The sequence below is a fragment of the Anopheles gambiae genome, unplaced genomic scaffold (assembly GCF_943734735.2).
Source record: "Anopheles gambiae unplaced genomic scaffold, idAnoGambNW_F1_1 scaffold_23, whole genome shotgun sequence".
Lineage (NCBI taxonomy): Eukaryota > Metazoa > Arthropoda > Insecta > Diptera > Culicidae > Anopheles > Anopheles gambiae.
In genome coordinates, this window is record NW_026902719.1 from 136,284 (window position 1) to 155,752 (window position 19,469).

Consider the following 19,469-nt stretch of genomic DNA (forward strand, 5'->3'; position numbering starts at 1 on the left):
CCTTGACCGACAGTGGTTGTTGTGCCAACGAAAACAAAACTTATCGTTGTTACGGCCATGTTTCATCCAAATAAAGGCATCTTGCACTATTTGAATGGCCTTGAAATTTGATGTTGAATTTTGTTGCCATCTATTATCGTTGTTAACGTACTTAACAACATGCCCGTCATGGGTTCAAGCCCCGAATAGACCGTGCTCCCATACGTAGGACTGATTATCCTGCTATGGTAACAATAAGTCACTGAAAGCCAAGCTCACTTCACTAGTGGGTACTTGGCAGGCCCTTGACCGACAGTGGTTGTTGTGCCAAAGAAAACAAAAATTATCGTTGTTACGGCCATGTTTCATCCAAATAAAGGCATCTTGCACTATTTGAATGGCCTTGAAATTTGATGTTGAATTTTGTTGCCATCTATTATCGTTGTTAACGTACTTAACAACATGCCCGTCATGGGTTCAAGCCCCGAATAGACCGTGCTCCCATACGTAGGACTGACTATCCTGCTATGGTAACAATAAGTCACTGAAAGCCAAGCTCACTTCACTAGTGGGTACTTGGCAGGCCCTTGACCGACAGTGGTTGTTGTGCCAACGAAAACAAAACTTATCGTTGTTACGGCCATGTTTCATCCAAATGAAGCCATCTTGCACTATTTGAATGGCCTTGAAATTTGATGTTGAATTTTGTTGCCATCTATTATCGTTGTTAACGTACTTAACAACATGCCCGTCATGGGTTTAAGCCCCGAATAGACCGTGCTCCCATACGTAGGACTGACTATCCTGCTATGGTTACAATAAGTCACTGAAAGCCAAGCTCACTTCACTAGTGGGTACTTGGCAGGCCCTTGACCGACAGTGGTTGTTGTGCCAAAGAAAAAAAAAATTATCGTTGTTACGGTCATGTTTCATCCAAATAAAGGCATCTTGCACTATTTGAATGGCCTTGAAATTTGATGTTGAATTTTGTTGCCATCTATTATCGTTGTTAACGTACTTAACAACATGCCCGTCATGGGTTCAAGCCCCGAATAGACCGTGCTCCCATACGTAGGACTGACTATCCTGCTATGGTAACAATAAGTCACTGAAAGCCAAGCTCACTTCACTAGTGGGTACTTGGCAGGCCCTTGACCGACAGTGGTTGTTGTGCCAAAGAAAACAAAAATTATCGTTGTTACGGCCATGTTTCATCCAAATAAAGGCATCTTGCACTTTTTGAATGGCCTTGAAATTTGATGTTGAATTTTGTTGCCATCTATTACCGTTGTTACGGCCATGTTTCATCCAAATGAAGCCATCTTGCACTATTTCAATGGCCTTGAAATTTGATGTTGAGTTTGTTGCCATCTATTATCGTTGTTACGGGCATGTTTCATCCAAATGAAGCCATCTTGCACTATTTGAATGGCCTTGAAATTTGATGTTGAATTTTGTTGCCATCTATTATCGTTGTTAACGTACTTAACAACATGCCCGTCATGGGTTCAAGCCCCGAATAGACCGTGCTCCCATACGTAGGACTGACTATCCTGCTATGGTAACAATAAGTCACTGAAAGCCAAGCTCACTTCACTAGTGGGTACTTGGCAGGCCCTTGACCGACAGTGGTTGTTGTGCCAAAGAAAACAAAAATTATCGTTGTTACGGCCATGTTTCATCCAAATAAAGGCATCTTGCACTATTTGAATGGCCTTGAAATTTGATGTTGAATTTTGTTGCCATCTATTATCGTTGTTAACGTACTTAACAACATGCCCGTCATGGGTTCAAGCCCCGAATAGACCGTGCTCCCATACGTAGGACTGACTATCCTGCTATGGTAACAATAAGTCACTGAAAGCCAAGCTCACTTCACTAGTGGGTACTTGGCAGGCCCTTGACCGACAGTGGTTGTTGTGCCAAAGAAAACAAAAATTATCGTTGTTACGGCCATGTTTCATCCAAATAAAGGCATCTTGCACTAATTCATTGGCCTTGAAATTTGATGTTGAATTTTGTTGCCATCTATTATCGTTGTTACGGCCATGTTTCATCCAAATGAAGCCATTTTGCACTATTTGAATGACCTTGAAATTTGATGTTGAATTTTGTTGCCATCTATTATCGTTGTTACGGCCATGTTACATCCCAATGAAGCCATTTTGCACTAATTCAATGGCCTTGAAAATTGATGTTGAATTTTGTTGCCATCTATTATCGTTGTTAACGTACTTAACAACATGCCCGTCATGGGTTCAAGCCCCGAATAGACCGTGCTCCCATACGAAGGACTGACTATCCTGCTATGGTAACAATAAGTCACTGAAAGCCAAGCTCACTTCACTAGTGGGTACTTGGCAGGCCCTTGACCGACAGTGGTTCTTGTGCAAAAGAAAAACAAAATTATCGCCATGTTTCATCCAAATGAAGCCATCTTGCACTATTTGAATGGCCTTGAAATTTGATGTTGAATTTTGTTGCCATCTATTATCGTTGTTACGGCCATGTTTCATCCAAATGAAGCCATCTTGCACTATTTCAATGGCCTTGAAATTTGATGTTGAATTTTGTTGCCATCTATTATCGTTGTTACGGCCAAGTTTCAACCAAATGAAGTCATCTTGCACTAATTTATTGGCCTTGAAATTTGATGTTGAATTTTGTTGCCATCTATTATCGTTGTTACGGCCATGTTTCATCCAAATGAAGCCATCTTGAACTATTTGAATGGCCTTGAAATTTGATGTTGAATTTTGTTGCCATCTATTATCGTTGTTAACGTACTTAACAACATGCCCGTCATGTGTTCAAGCCCCAAATATACCGTGTTCCCATACGTAGGACTGACTATCCGGCTATGGTAACAATAAGTCACTGAAAGCCAAGCTCACTTCACTAGTGGGTACTTGGCAGGCCCTTGACCGACAGTGGTTGTTGTGCCAAAGAAAAAAAAAATATCGTTGTTACGGCCATGTTACATCCAAATAAAGGCATCTTGCACTAATTCATTGGCCTTGAAATTTGATGTTGAATCTTGTTGCCATCTATTATCGTTGTTACGGCCATGTTTCAACCAAATGAAGTCATCTTGCACTAATTCATTGGCCTTGAAATTTGATGTTGAATTTTGTTGCCATCTATTATCGTTGTTACGGCCATGTTTCATCCAAATGAAGCCATCTTGCACTATTTGAATGGCCTTGAAATTTGATGTTGAATTTTGTTGCCATCTATTATCGTTGTTAACGTACTTAACAACATGCCCGTCATGTGTTCAAGCCCCAAATATACCGTGCTCCCATACGTAGGACTGACTATTCTGCTATGGTAACAATAAGTCACTGAAAGCCAAGCTCACTTCACTAGTGGGTACTTGGCAGGCCCTTGACCGACAGTGGTTGTTGTGCCAAAGAAAACAAAAATTATCGTTGTTACGGCCATGTTTCATCCAAATAAAGGCATCTTGCACTATTTGAATGGCCTTGAAATTTGATGTTGAATTTTGTTGCCATCTATTATCGTTGTTACGGCCATGTTTCATCCAAATGAAGCCATCTTGCACTATTTGAATGGCCTTGAAATTTGATGTTGAATTTTGTTGCCATCTATTATCGTTGTTACGGCCATGTTTCATCCAAATGAAACCATCTTGCACTATTTGAATGGCCTTGAAATTTGATGTTGAATTTTGTTGCCATCTATTATTGTTGTTACGGCCATGTTTCATCCAAATGAAACCATCTTGCACTATTTCAATGGCCTTGAAATTTGATGTTGAATTTTGTTGCCATCTATTACCGTTGTTACGGCCATGTTTTATCCAAATGAAGCCATTTTGCACTATTTGAATGGCCTTGAAATTTGATGTTGAGTTTTGTTGCCATCTATTATCGTTGTTACGGCCATGTTTCATCCAAATGAAGCCATCTTGCACTATTTGAATGTCCTTGAAATTTGGTGATGAGTTTTTTTGCCATCTATTATCGTTGTTACGGCCATGTTTCATCCAAATGAAGCCATCTTGCACTATTTGAATGGCCTTGAAATTTGATGTTGAATTTTGTTGCCATCTATTATCGTTGTTACGGCCATGTTTCATCCAAATGAAACCATCTTGCACTATTTGAATGGCCTTGAAATTTGATGTTGAATTTTGTTGCCATCTATTATTGTTGTTACGGCCATGTTTCATCCAAATGAAACCATCTTGCACTATTTCAATGGCCTTGAAATTTGATGTTGAATTTTGTTGCCATCTATTACCGTTGTTACGGCCATGTTTTATCCAAATGAAGCCATTTTGCACTATTTGAATGGCCTTGAAATTTGATGTTGAGTTTTGTTGCCATCTATTATCGTTGTTACGGCCATGTTTCATCCAAATGAAGCCATCTTGCACTATTTGAATGTCCTTGAAATTTGGTGATGAGTTTTTTTGCCATCTATTATCGTTGTTACGGCCATGTTTCATCCAAATGAAGCCATATGCACTATTTGAATGTCCTTGAAATTTGATGATGAGTTTTTTTGCCATCTATTATCGTTGTTACGCCCATGTTTCATCCAAATGAAGCCATATGCACTATTTGAATGTCCTTGAAATTTGGTGATGAGTTTTTTTGCCATCTATTATCGTTGTTACGGCCATGTTTCATCCAAATGAAGCCATCTTGCTTTATTTGAATGGCCTCGAAATTTGATGTTGAATTTTGTTGCCATCTATTATCGTTGTTACGGCCATGTTTCATTCAAATAAAGGCATCTTGCACTAATTCAATGGCCTTGAAATTTGATGTTGAATTTTGTTGCCATCTATTATCGTTGTTACGGCCATGTTTCATCCAAATGAAGCCATCTTGCACTATTTGAATGGCCTTGAAATTTGATGTTGAATTTTGTTGCCATCTATTATCGTTGTTACGGCCATGTTTCATCCAAATAAAGGCATCTTGCACTAATTCATTGGCCTTGAAATTTGATGTTGAATTTTGTTGCCATCTATTATCGTTGTTACGGCCATGTTTCATCCAAATGAAGCCATCTTGCTTTATTTGAATGGCCTTGAAATTTGATGTTGAATTTTGTTGCCATCTATTATCGTTGTTACGGCCATGTTTCATCCAAATGAAGCCATATGCACTATTTGAATGTCCTTGAAATTTGATGATGAGTTTTTTTGCCATCTATTATCGTTGTTACGGCCATGTTTCATCCAAATGAAGCCATCTTGCACTATTTGAATGTCCTTGAAATTTGATGTTGAATTTTGTTGCCATCTATTATCGTTGTTACGGTCATGTTTCATCCAAATGAAGCCATCTTGCACTATTTGAATGGCCTTGAAATTTGATGTTGAGTTTTGTTGCCATCTATTATCGTTGTTACGGCCATGTTTCATCCAAATAAAGGCATCTTGCACTAATTCATTGGCCTTGAAATTTGATGTTGAATTTTGTTGCCATCTATTATCGTTGTTACGGCCATGTTTCATCCAAATGAAGCCATCTTGCTTTATTTGAATGGCCTTGAAATTTGATGTTGAATTTTGTTGCCATCTATTATCGTTGTTAACGTACTTAACAACATGCCCGTCATGGGTTCAAGCCCCGAATAGACCGTGCTCCCATACGTAGGACTGACTATCCTGTTATGGTAACAATAAGTCACTGAAAGCCAAGCTCACTTCACTAGTGGGTACTTGGCAGGCCCTTGACCGACAGTGGTTGTTGTGCAAAAGAAAAAAAAATATCGTTGTTACGGCCATGTTACATCCAAATAAAGGCATCTTGCACTATTTGAATGGCCTTGAAATTTGATGTTGAATTTTGTTGCCATCTATTATCGTTGTTACGGCCATGTTACATCCAAACGAAGCCATCTTGCACTATTTGAATGGCCTTGAAATTTGATGTTGAATTTTGTTGCCATCTATTATCGTTGTTACGGCCATGTTTTATCCAAATGAAGCCATATTGCACTATTTGAATGGCCTTGAAATTTGATGTTGAGTTTTTTTGCCATCTATTATCCTTGTTACGGCCATGTTTCATCCAAATGAAGCCATCTTGCACTATTTGAATGGCCTTGAAATTTGATGTTGAATTTTGTTGCCATCTATTATCGTTGTTACGGCCATGTTTCATCCAAATGAAGCCATTTTGCACTATTTGAATGTCCTTGAAATTTGATGTTGAATTTTGTTGCCATCTATTATCGTTGTTTTGGCCATGTTTTATCCAAATTAAGCCATCTTGCACTATTTGAATGGCCTTGAAATTTGATGTTGAATTTTGTTGCCATCTATTATCGTTGTTACGGCCATGTTTTATCCAAATGAAGCCATCTTGCTCTATTTCAATGGCCTTGAAATTTGATGTTGAGTTTGTTGCCATCTATTATCGTTGTTACGGCCATGTTTCATCCAAATGAAGCCATCTTGCACTATTTGAATGGCCTTGAAATTTGATGTTGAATTTTGTTGCCATCTATTATCGTTGTTAACGTACTTAACAACATGCCCGTCATGGGTTCAAGCCCCGAATAGACCGTGCTCCCATACGTAGGACTGACTATCCTGCTATGGTAACAATAAGTCACTGAAAGCCAAGCTCACTTCACTAGTGGGTACTTGGCAGGCCCTTGACCGACAGTGGTTGTTGTGCAACAGAAAAAAAAAATATCGTTGTTACGGCCATGTTACATCCAAATAAAGGCATCTTGCACTATTTCAATGGCCTTGAAATTTAATGTTGAATTTTGTTGCCATCTATTATCGTTGTTACGGCCATGTTTCGTCCAAATGAAGCCATCTTGCACTATTTGAATGGCCTTGAAATTTGATGTTGAATTTTGTTGCCATCTATTATCGTTGTTTTGGCCATGTTTGATCCAAATGAAGCCATATTGCACTATTTGAATGGCCTTGAAATTTGATGTTGAGTTTTTTTGCCATCTATTATCGTTGTTACGGCCATGTTTCATCCAAATGAAGCCATCTTGCACTATTTGAATGGCCTTGAAATTTGATGTTGAATTTTGTTGCCATCTATTATCGTTGTTACGGCCATGTTTCATCCCAATGAAGCCATCTTGCACTATTTGAATGGCCTTGAAATTTGATGTTGAATTTTGTTGCCATCTATTATCGTTGTTACGGCCATGTTTCATCCAAATGAAGCCATCTTGCACTAATTCAATGGCCTTGAAATTTGATGATGAGTTTTTTTTGCCATCTATTATCGTTGTTACGGCCATGTTTCATCCAAATGAAGCCATCTTGCACTATTTGAATGGCCTTGAAATTTGATGTTGAATTTTGTTGCCATCTATTATCGTTGTTACGGCTATGTTTCATCCAAATAAAGGCATCTTGCACTATTTGAATGGCCTTGAAATTTGATGTTGAATTTTGTTGCCATCTATTATCGTTGTTACGGCCATGTTTCATCCAAATGAAGCCATTTTGCACTATTTCAATGGCCTTGAAATTTGATGTTGAGTTTGTTGCCATCTATTATCGTTGTTACGGCCATGTTTCATCCAAATGAAGCCATCTTGCACTATTTGAATGGCCTTGAAATTTGATGTTGAATTTTGTTGCCATCTATTATCGTTGTTAACGTACTTAACAACATGCCCGTCATGGGTTCAAGCCCCGAATAGACCGTGCTCCCATACGTAGGACTGACTATCCTGCTATGGTAACAATAAGTCACTGAAAGCCAAGCTCACTTCACTAGTGGGTACTTGGCAGGCCCTTGACCGACAGTGGTTGTTGTGCCAAAGAAAAAAAAAATTATCGTTGTTACGGCCATGTTACATCCAAATTAAGGCATCTTGCACTAATTCATTGGCCTTGAAATTTGATGTTGAATCTTGTTGCCATCTATTATCGTTGTTACGGCCATGTTTCATCCAAATGAAGCCATCTTGCACTATTTGAATGGCCTTGAAATTTGATGTTGAATTTTGTTGCCATCTATTATCGTTTTTACGGCCATGTTTCATCCAAATGAAGCCATCTTGCACTATTTGAATGGCCTTGAAATTTGATGTTGAGGTTTTTTACCATCTATTATCGTTGTTACGGGCATGTTTCATCCAAATGAAGCCATCTTGCACTATTTGAATGGCCTTGAAATTTGATGTTGAATTTTGTTGCCATCTACTATCGTTGTTAAGGTATTTAACAACATGCCCGTCATGGGTTCTAGCCTTAAATAGACCGTGCTCCCATACGTAGGACTGACTATCCTGCTATGGTAACAATAAGTCACTGAAAGCCAAGCTCACTTCACTAGTGGGTACTTGGCAGGCCCTTGACCGACAGTGGTTGTTGTGCCAAAGAAAAAAAAATTATCGTTGTTACGGCCATGTTTCATCCAAATAAAGGCATCTTGCACTAATTCAATGGCCTTGAAATTTAATGTTGAATTTTGTTGCCATATATTATCGTTGTTACGGCCATGTTTCATCCAAATGAAGCCATCTTGCACTATTTGAATGGCCTTGAAATTTGATGTTGAATTTTGTTGCCATCTATTATCGTTGTTACGGCCATGTTTCATCCAAATGAAGCCATCTTGCACTATTTCAATGGCCTTGAAATTTGATTTTGAGTTTTTTTGCCATCTATTATCGTTGTTACGGCCATGTTTCATCCAAATGAAGCCATCTTGCACTATTTGAATGGCCTTGAAATTTGATGTTGAATTTTGTTGCCATCTATTATTGTTAATAACGTACTTAACAACATGCCCGTCATGTGTTCAAGCCCCAAATAAACCGTGCTCCCATACGTAGGACTGACTATTCTGCTATGGTTACAATAAGTCACTGAAAGCCAAGCTCACTTCACTAGTGGGTACTTGGCAGGCCCTTGACCGACAGTGGTTGTTGTGCCAAAGCAAAAAAAAAATTATCGTTGTTACGGCCATGTTACATCCAAATAAAGGCATCTTGCACTAATTCATTGGCCTTGATGACTGACTATCCTGCTATGGTAACAATAAGTCACTGAAAGCCAAGCTCACTTCACTAGTGGGTACTTGGCAGGCCCTTGACCGACAGTGGTTGTTGTGCCAAAGAAAACAAAAATTATCGTTGTTACGGCCATGTTACATCCAAATAAAGGCATCTTGCACTAATTAATTGGCCTTGAAATTTGATGTTGAATTTTGTTGCCATCTATTATTGTTGTTACGGCCATGTTTCATCCAAATGAAACCATCTTGCACTATTTCAATGGCCTTGAAATTTGATGTTGAATTTTGTTGCCATCTATTATCGTTGTTACGGCCATGTTTTATCCAAATGAAGCCATTTTGCACTAATTCAATGGCCTTGAAATTTGATGTTGAATCTTGTTGCCATCTATTATCGTTGTTAACGTACTTAACAACATGCCCGTCATGGGTTCAAGCCCCGAATAGACCGTGCTCCCATACGAAGGACTGACTATCCTGCTATGGTAACAATAAGTCACTGAAAGCCAAGCTCACTTCACTAGTGGGTACTTGGCAGGCCCTTGACCGACAGTGGTTGTTGTGCCAAAGAAAAAAAAATATCGTTGTTACGGCCATGTTTCATCCAAATAAAGGCATCTTGCACTAATTCAATGGCCTTGAAATTTGATGTTGAATTTTGTTGCCATCTATTATCGTTGTTGAGCCGGTCTCGTAGTACAGTCGTCTACTGGTACGACTTAACAACATGCCCGTCATGGGTTCAATCCTCAAATAGACCGTGCCGCCATACGTAGGACTGACTATCCTGCTATGGGGGGAAATTAATAAGTCACTGAAAGCCAAGCCCATAAGTGGTACAGGTAGGCCTTGACCGACAACGGTTGTTGAGCCAAAGAAGAAGAAGAAGAAGAGATTATCGTTGTTACGGCCATGTTTCATCCAAATGAAGCCATCTTGCACTATTTGAATGGCCTTGAAATTTGATGTTGAATTTTGTTGCCATCTATTATCGTTGTTACGGCCATGTTTCATCCAAATAAAGGCATCTTGCACTAATTCATTGGCCTTGAAATTTGATGTTGAATTTTGTTGCCATCTATTATCGTTGTTACGGCCATGTTTCATCCAAATGAAGCCATTTTGCTTTATTTGAATGGCCTTGAAATTTGATGTTGAATTTTGTTGCCATCTATTATCGTTGTTACGGCCATGTTTCATCCAAATGAAGCCATATGCACTATTTGAATGTCCTTGAAATTTGATGATGAGTTTTTTTGCCATCTATTATCGTTGTTACGGCCATGTTTCATCCAAATGAAGCCATCTTGCACTATTTGAATGTCCTTGAAATTTGATGTTGAATTTTGTTGCCATCTATTATCGTTGTTACGGTCATGTTTCATCCAAATGAAGCCATCTTGCACTATTTGAATGGCCTTGAAATTTGATGTTGAATTTTGTTGCCATCTATTATCGTTGTTACGGCCATGTTTCATCCAAATAAAGGCATCTTGCACTAATTCATTGGCCTTGAAATTTGATGTTGAATTTTGTTGCCATCTATTATCGTTGTTACGGCCATGTTTCATCCAAATGAAGCCATCTTGCTTTATTTGAATGGCCTTGAAATTTGATGTTGAATTTTGTTGCCATCTATTATCGTTGTTAACGTACTTAACAACATGCCCGTCATGGGTTCAAGCCCCGAATAGACCGTGCTCCCATACGTAGGACTGACTATCCTGCTATGGTAACAATAAGTCACTGAAAGCCAAGCTCACTTCACTAGTGGGTACTTGGCAGGCCCTTGACCGACAGTGGTTGTTGTGCAAAAGAAAAAAAAAAAATCGTTGTTACGGCCATGTTACATCCAAATAAAGGCATCTTACACTATTTCAATGGCCTTGAAATTTGATGTTGAATTTTGTTGCCATCTATTATCGTTGTTACGGCCATGTTTCGTCCAAATGAAGCCATCTTGCACTATTTGAATGGCCTTGAAATTTGATGTTGAATTTTGTTGCCATCTATTATCGTTGTTTTGGCCATGTTTTATCCAAATGAAGCCATATTGCACTATTTGAATGGCCTTGAAATTTGATGTTGAGTTTTTTTGCCATCTATTATCGTTGTTACGGCCATGTTTCATCCAAATGAAGCCATCTTGCACTATTTGAATGGCCTTGAAATTTGAAGTTGAATTTTGTTGCCATCTATTATCGTTGTTACGGCCATGTTTCATCCCAATGAAGCCATCTTGCACTATTTGAATGGCTTTGAAATTTGATGTTGAATTTTGTTGCCAACCATTATCGTTGTTACGGCCATGTTTCATCCAAATGAAGCCATCTTGCACTATTTGAATGGCCTTGAAATTTGATGATGAGTTTTTTTTGCCATCTATTATCGTTGTTACGGCCATGTTTCATCCAAATGAAGCCATCTTGCACTATTTGAATGGCCTTGAAATTTGATGTTGAATTTTGTTGCCATCTATTATCGTTGTTACGGCTATGTTTCATCCAAATAAAGGCATCTTGCACTATTTGAATGGCCTTGAAATTTGATGTTGAATTTTGTTGCCATCTATTATCGTTGTTACGGCCATGTTTCATCCAAATGAAGCCATCTTGCACTATTTCAATGGCCTTGAAATTTGATGTTGAGTTTGTTGCCATCTATTATCGTTGTTACGGCCATATTTCATCCAAATGAAGCCATCTTGCACTATTTGAATGGCCTTGAAATTTGATGTTGAATTTTGTTGCCATCTATTATCGTTGTTAACGTACTTAACAACATGCCCGTCATGGGTTCAAGCCCCGAATAGACCGTGCTCCCATACGTAGGACTGACTATCCTGCTATGGTAACAATAAGTCACTGAAAGCCAAGCTCACTTCACTAGTGGGTACTTGGCAGGCCCTTGACCGACAGTGGTTGTTGTGCCAAAGCAAAAAAAAAAAATTATCGTTGTTACGGCCATGTTTCATCCAAATTAAGGCATCTTGCACTAATTCATTGGCCTTGAAATTTGATGTTGAATCTTGTTGCCATCTATTATCGTTGTTACGGCCATGTTTCATCCAAATGAAGCCATCTTGCACTATTTGAATGGCCTTGAAATTTGATGTTGAATTTTGTTGCCATCTATTATCGTTTTTACGGCCGTGTTTCATCCAAATGAAGCCATCTTGCACTATTTGAAAGGCCTTGAAATTTGATGTTGAGGTTTTTTACCATCTATTATCGTTGTTACGGGCATGTTTCATCCAAATGAAGCCATCTTGCACTATTTGAATGGCCTTGAAATTTGATGTTGAATTTTGTTGCCATCTACTATCGTTGTTAAGGTATTTAACAACATGCCCGTCATGGGTTCTAGCCTTAAATAGACCGTGCTCCCATACGTAGGACTGACTATCCTGCTATGGTAACAATAAGTCACTGAAAGCCAAGCTCACTTCACTAGTGGGTACTTGGCAGGCCCTTGACCGACAGTGGTTGTTGTGCCAAAGAAAAAAAAATTATCGTTGTTACGGCCATGTTTCATCCAAATAAAGGCATCTTGCACTAATTCAATGGCCTTGAAATTTAATGTTGAATTTTGTTGCCATATATTATCGTTGTTACGGCCATGTTTCATCCAAATGAAGCCATCTTGCACTATTTGAATGGCCTTGAAATTTGATGTTGAATTTTTTTGCCATCTATTATTGTTGTTAACGTACTTAACAACATGCCCGTCATGGGTTCAAGCCCCGAATAGACCGTGCTCCCATACGTAGGACTGACTATCCTGTTATGGTAACAATAAGTCACTGAAAGCCAAGCTCACTTCACTAGTGGGTACTTGGCAGGCCCTTGACCGACAGTGGTTGTTGTGCAAGAGAAAAAAAAATATCGTTGTTACGGCCATGTTACATCCAAATAAAGGCATCTTGCACTATTTGAATGGCCTTGAAATTTGATGTTGAATTTTGTTGCCATCTATTATCGTTGTTACGGCCATGTTTCATCCAAATGAAGCCATCTTGCACTATTTCAATGGCCTTGAAATTTGATTTTGAGTTTTTTTGCCATCTATTATCGTTGTTACGGCCATGTTTCATCCAAATGAAGCCATCTTGCACTATTTGAATGGCCTTGAAATTTGATGTTGAATTTTGTTGCCATCTATTATCGTTGTTACGGCCATGTTTCATCCAAATGAAGCCATCTTGCACTATTTCAATGGCCTTGAAATTTGATGTTGAATTTTGTTGCCATCTATTATCGTTGTTACGGCCATGTTTCATCCAAATGAAGCCATCTTGCACTATTTGAATGGCCTTGAAATTTGATGTTGAATTTTTTTGCCATCTATTATTGTTGTTAACGTACTTAACAACATGCCCGTCATGGGTTCAAGCCCCGAATAGACCGTGCTCCCATACGTAGGACTGACTATCCTGTTATGGTAACAATAAGTCACTGAAAGCCAAGCTCACTTCACTAGTGGGTACTTGGCAGGCCCTTGACCGACAGTGGTTGTTGTGCAAAAGAAAAAAAAATATCGTTGTTACGGCCATGTTACATCCAAATAAAGGCATCTTGCACCATTTGAATGGCCTTGAAATTTGATGTTGAATTTTGTTGCCATCTATTATCGTTGTTACGGCCATATTTGGTCCAAATGAAGCCATCTTGCACTATTTGAATGGCCTTGAAATTTGATGTTGAATTTTGTTGCCATCTATTATCGTTGTTACGGCCATGTTTTATCCAAATGAAGCCATATTGCACTATTTGAATGGCCTTGAAATTTGATGTTGAGTTTTTTTGCCATCTATTATCGTTGTTACGGCCATGTTTCATCCAAATGAAGCCATCTTGCACTATTTGAATGGCCTTGAAATTTGATGTTGAATTTTGTTGCCATCTATTATCGTTGTTACGGCCATGTTTCATCCAAATAAAGCCATCTTGCACTATTTGAATGGCCTTGAAATTTGATGATGAGTTTTTTGCCATCTATTATCGTTGTTACGGCCATGTTTCATCCAATTGAAGCCATCTTATACTATTTGAATGGCCTTGAAATTTGATGTTGAATTTTGTTGCCATCTATTATCGTTGTTACGGCCATGTATCATCCAAATGAAGCCATCTTGCACTATTTGAATGGCCTTGAAAGTTGATGTTGAATTTTGTTGCCATCTATTATCGTTGTTACGGCTATGTTTCATCCAAATAAAGGCATCTTGCACTATTTGAATGGCCTTGAAATTTGATGTTGAATTTTGTTGCCATCTATTATCGTTGTTACGGCCATGTTTCATCCAAATGAAGCCATTTTGCACTATTTCAATGGCCTTGAAATTTGATGTTGAGTTTGTTGCCATCTATTATCGTTGTTACGGCCATGTTTCATCCAAATGAAGCCATCTTGCACTATTTGAATGGCCTTGAAATTTGATGTTGAATTTTGTTGCCATCTATTATCGTTGTTAACGTACTTAACAACATGCCCGTCATGGGTTCAAGCCCCGAATAGACCTTGCTCCCATACGTAGGACTGACTATCCTGCTATGGTAACAATAAGTCACTGAAAGCCAAGCTCACTTCACTAGTGGGTACTTGGCAGGCCCTTGACCGACAGTGGTTGTTGTGCCAAAGAAAAAAAAATTATCGTTGTTACGGCCATGTTACATCCAAATTAAGGCATCTTGCACTAATTCATTGGCCTTGAAATTTGATGTTGAATCTTGTTGCCATCTATTATCGTTGTTACGGCCATGTTTCATCCAAATGAAGCCATCTTGCACTATTTGAATGGCCTTGAAATTTGATGTTGAATTTTGTTGCCATCTATTATCGTTTTTACGGCCATGTTTCATCCAAATGAAGCCATCTTGCACTATTTGAATGGCCTTGAAATTTGATGTTGAGGTTTTTTACCATCTATTATCGTTGTTACGGGCATGTTTCATCCAAATGAAGCCATCTTGCACTATTTGAATGGCCTTGAAATTTGATGTTGAATTTTGTTGCCATCTACTATCGTTGTTAAGGTATTTAACAACATGCCCGTCATGGGTTCTAGCCTTAAATAGACCGTGCTCCCATACGTAGGACTGACTATCCTGCTATGGTAACAATAAGTCACTGAAAGCCAAGCTCACTTCACTAGTGGGTACTTGGCAGGCCCTTGACCGACAGTGGTTGTTGTGCCAAAGAAAAAAAAATTATCGTTGTTACGGCAATGTTTCATCCAAATAAAGGCATCTTGCACTAATTCAATGGCCTTGAAATTTAATGTTGAATTTTGTTGCCATATATTATCGTTGTTACGGCCATGTTTCATCCAAATGAAGCCATCTTGCACTATTTGAATGGCCTTGAAATTTGATGTTGAATTTTGTTGCCATCTATTATCGTTGTTACGGCCATGTTTCATCCAAATGAAGCCATCTTGCACTATTTCAATGGCCTTGAAATTTGATTTTGAGTTTTTTTGCCATCTATTATCGTTGTTACGGCCATGTTTCATCCAAATGAAGCCATCTTGCACTATTTGAATGGCCTTGAAATTTGATGTTGAATTTTGTTGCCATCTATTATCGTTGTTACGGCCATGTTTCATCCAAATGAAGCCATCTTGCACTATTTGAATGGCCTTGAAATTTGATGTTGAATTTTTTTGCCATCTATTATTGTTGTTAACGTACTTAACAACATGCCCGTCATGTGTTCAAGCCCCAAATAAACCGTGCTCCCATACGTAGGACTGACTATTCTGCTATGGTTACAATAAGTCACTGAAAGCCAAGCTCACTTCACTAGTGGGTACTTGGCAGGCCCTTGACCGACAGTGGTTGTTGTGCCAAAGAAAAAAAAAAATTATCGTTGTTACGGCCATGTTACATCCAAATAAAGGCATCTTGCACTAATTCATTGGCCTTGATGACTGACTATCCTGCTATGGTAACAATAAGTCACTGAAAGCCAAGCTCACTTCACTAGTGGGTACTTGGCAGGCCCTTGACCGACAGTGGTTGTTGTGCCAAAGAAAACAAAAATTATCGTTGTTACGGCCATGTTACATCCAAATAAAGGCATCTTGCACTAATTAATTGGCCTTGAAATTTGATGTTGAATTTTGTTGCCATCTATTATTGTTGTTACGGCCATGTTTCATCCAAATGAAACCATCTTGCACTATTTCAATGGCCTTGAAATTTGATGTTGAATTTTGTTGCCATCTATTATCGTTGTTACGGCCATGTTTTATCCAAATGAAGCCATTTTGCACTAATTCAATGGCCTTGAAATTTGATGTTGAATCTTGTTGCCATCTATTATCGTTGTTAACGTACTTAACAACATGCCCGTCATGGGTTCAAGCCCCGAATAGACCGTGCTCCCATACGAAGGACTGACTATCCTGCTATGGTAACAATAAGTCACTGAAAGCCAAGCTCACTTCACTAGTGAGTACTTGGCAGGCCCTTGACCGACAGTGGTTGTTGTGCCAAAGAAAAAAAAAATATCGTTGTTACGGCCATGTTTCATCCAAATAAAGGCATCTTGCACTAATTCAATGGCCTTGAAATTTGATGTTGAATTTTGTTGCCATCTATTATCGTTGTTGAGCCGGTCTCGTAGTACAGTCGTCTACTGGTACGACTTAACAACATGCCCGTCATGGGTTCAATCCTCAAATAGACCGTGCCGCCATACGTAGGACTGACTATCCTGCTATGGGGGGAAATTAATAAGTCACTGAAAGCCAAGCCCATAAGTGGTACAGGTAGGCCTTGACCGACAACGGTTGTTGAGCCAAAGAAGAAGAAGAAGAAGAGATTATCGTTGTTACGGCCATGTTTCATCCAAATGAAGCCATCTTGCACTATTTGAGTGACCTTGAAATTTGATGTTGAATTTTGTTGCCATCTATTATCGTTGTTACGGTCATGTTTCATCCAAATGAAGCCATCTTGCACTAATTCATTGGCCTTGAAATTTGATGTTGAATTTTGTTGCCATCTATTATCGTTGTTACGGCCATGTTTCATCCAAATGAAGCCATTTTGCTTTATTTGAATGGCCTTGAAATTTGATGTTGAATTTTGTTGCCATCTATTATCGTTGTTACGGCCATGTTTCATCCAAATGAAGCCATATGCACTATTTGAATGTCCTTGAAATTTGATGATGAGTTTTTTTGCCATCTATTATCGTTGTTACGGCCATGTTTCATCCAAATGAAGCCATCTTGCACTATTTGAATGTCCTTGAAATTTGATGTTGAATTTTGTTGCCATCTATTATCGTTGTTACGGTCATGTTTCATCCAAATGAAGCCATCTTGCACTATTTGAATGGCCTTGAAAATTGATGTTGAATTTTGTTGCCATCTATTATCGTTGTTACGGCCATGTTTCATCCAAATAAAGGCATCTTGCACTAATTCATTGGCCTTGAAATTTGATGTTGAATCTTGTTGCCATCTATTATCGTTGTTACGGCCATGTTTCATCCAAATGAAGCCATCTTGCTTTATTTGAATGGCCTTGAAATTTGATGTTGAATTTTGTTGCCATCTATTATCGTTGTTAACGTACTTAACAACATGCCCGTCATGGGTTCAAGCCCCGAATAGACCGTGCTCCCATACGTAGGACTGACTATCCTGCTATGGTAACAATAAGTCACTGAAAGCCAAGCTCACTTCACTAGTGGGTACTTGGCAGGCCCTTGACCGACAGTGGTTGTTGTGCAAAAGAAAAAAAAAATATCGTTGTTACGGCCATGTTACATCCAAATAAAGGCATCTTACACTATTTCAATGGCCTTGAAATTTGATGTTGAATTTTGTTGCCATCTATTATCGTTGTTACGGCCATGTTTCGTCCAAATGAAGCCATCTTGCACTATTTGAATGGCCTTGAAATTTGATGTTGAATTTTGTTGCCATCTATTATCGTTGTTTTGGCCATGTTTTATCCAAATGAAGCCATATTGCACTATTTGAATGGCCTTGAAATTTGATGTTGAGTTTTTTTGCCATCTATTATCGTTGTTACGGCCATGTTTCATCCAAATGAAGCCATCTTGCACTATTTGAATGGCCTTGAAATTTGAAGTTGAATTTTGTTGCCATCTATTATCGTTGTTACGGCCATGTTTCATCCCAATGAAGCCATCTTGCACTATTTGAATGGCTTTGAAATTTGATGTTGAATTTTGTTGCCATCCATTATCGTTGTTACGGCCATGTTTCATCCAAATGAAGCCATCTTGCACTATTTGAATGGCCTTGAAATTTGATGATGAGTTTTTTTTGCCATCTATTATCGTTGTTACGGCCATGTTTCATCCAAATGAAGCCATCTTGCACTATTTGAATGGCCTTGAAATTTGATGTTGAATTTTGTTGCCATCTATTATCGTTGTTACGGCTATGTTTCATCCAAATAAAGGCATCTTGCACTATTTGAATGGCCTTGAAATTTGATGTTGAATTTTGTTGCCATCTATTATCGTTGTTACGGCCATGTTTCATCCAAATGAAGCCATCTTGCACTATTTCAATGGCCTTGAAATTTGATGTTGAGTTTGTTGCCATCTATTATCGTTGTTACGGCCATGTTTCATCCAAATGAAGCCATCTTGCACTATTTGAATGGCCTTGAAATTTGATGTTGAATTTTGTTGCCATCTATTATCGTTGTTAACGTACTTAACAACATGCCCGTCATGGGTTCAAGCCCCGAATAGACCGTGCTCCCATACGTAGGACTGACTATCCTGCTATGGTAACAATAAGTCACTGAAAGCCAAGCTCACTTCACTAGTGGGTACTTGGCAGGCCCTTGACCGACAGTGGTTGTTGTGCCAAAGAAAAAAAAATTATCGTTGTTACGGCCATGTTACATCCAAATTAAGGCATCTTGCACTAATTCATTGGCCTTGAAATTTGATGTTGAATCTTGTTGCCATCTATTATCGTTGTTACGGCCATGTTTCATCCAAATGAAGCCATCTTGCACTATTTGAATGGCCTTGAAATTTGATGTTGAATTTTGTTGCCATCTATTATCGTTGTTACGGCCGTGTTTCATCCAAATGAAGCCATCTTGCACTATTTGAAAGGCCTTGAAATTTGATGTTGAGGTTTTTTACCATCTATTATCGTTGTTACGGGCATGTTTCATCCAAATGAAGCCATCTTGCACTATTTGAATGGCCTTGAAATTTGATGTTGAATTTTGTTGCCATCTACTATCGTTGTTAAGGTATTTAACAACATGCCCGTCATGGGTTCTAGCCTTAAATAGACCGTGCTCCCATACGTAGGACTGACTATCCTGCTATGGTAACAATAAGTCACTGAAAGCCAAGCTCACTTCACTAGTGGGTACTTGGCAGGCCCTTGACCGACAGTGGTTGTTGTGCCAAAGAAAAAAAAATTATCGTTGTTACGGCCATGTTTCATCCAAATAAAGGCATCTTGCACTAATTCAATGGCCTTGAAAT